Source organism: Arachis duranensis, chromosome 4, assembly GCF_000817695.3.
Source record: "Arachis duranensis cultivar V14167 chromosome 4, aradu.V14167.gnm2.J7QH, whole genome shotgun sequence".
NCBI classification, from domain to species: domain Eukaryota; kingdom Viridiplantae; phylum Streptophyta; class Magnoliopsida; order Fabales; family Fabaceae; genus Arachis; species Arachis duranensis.
Genome location: NC_029775.3, coordinates 37,283,168 through 37,284,518, shown reverse-complemented (window position 1 = coordinate 37,284,518; position 1,351 = coordinate 37,283,168).

Here is a 1,351-nt window from a genome sequence, read left to right as displayed (position 1 = left end):
ATAAAAGATAAAAAGATTTAATTTTTAAAATGACTTAACTAACAAGAGACTACAAGATAAGATTCTAGAATTTAAAGATTGAACCTTTCTTAACAAGCAAGTAACAAACTTCAAATTTTTGAATCACTCACATTAATTGTTAGTGAGTTTTTGAAAATTTTGATATAAAGATAAGAAAAAGATTTTGAAAATATTTTGAAAAAGATTTTTGAATTTTTCGAAAAATAGAAAAAAAAATGAAAAAGATATAATTTTTGAAAAAGATTTAGAAAAGATAAGATTTTTAAAATTGAAAATTTGACTTGACTTGTAAGAAACAACTAATTTTGAAAATTTTTGACTAAGTCAACTCAAATTTTCGAAAATTATGAGAAAAATAAGGAAAAGATATTTTTTTATTTTTTAATTTTTAATTATGAGAGAGAAAAACACAAACATGACCCAAAACATAAAAATTTTGGATCAAACACATGATGCATGCAAGAACACTATGAATGTCAAGATGAACACCAAGAACACTTTGAAGATCATGATGAACATCAAGAACATAATTTTGAAAAAATTTTTATGCAAGGAAAACATGCAAGACACCAAATTTAGAAATCTTTAATGCATGGACTCTAACAAACGAAAAATGCACATGAAAAACAACAAACAACAAAAAACAAGAAAACATCAAGATCAAACAAGAAGACTTACCAAGAACAACTTGAAGATCATGAAGAACACTATGAATGCATGGAATTTTCGAAAAATGCAAGAAAAATTTTAAAAGCATGCAATTAACACCAAACTTAAAAATTGACTCAAGACTCAAACAAGAAACACAAAATATTTTTGGTTTTTATGATTTTATGATTTTTTTTTGGATTTTCATTAATTTTTTTTTCGAAAATAACGTTTGGAAAAACGAAAAATAAAAGAAAAATTTTGAAAAAGATTTTTGAAAATAAAATTACCTAATCTGAGCAACAAGATGAACCGTCAGTTGTCCATGCTCGAACAATCCCTGGCAACGGCGCCAAAAACTTGGTGGACGAAATTGTGATTCCTTTGTTATTGTATTTTGTAAAATTCATTGCTTTTTCAACTATGTGTGGACACAACTCCGTTCAACTTAACTAGCAAGTGTACTGGGTCATCCAAGTAATACCTTACGTGAGTAAGGGTCGATCCCACAGAGATTGTTGGCATGAAGCAAGCTATGGTTACCTTGTAAATCTCAGTTAGGCAGATTAAATGGTTATAGGTTTCGAAAATCAATAATAAATAGAAAATAAAAAGGGATAGAAATACTTATGTAAATCAATAGTGGGAATTTCAGATAGGCGTGTGGAGATGCTAGAATCCT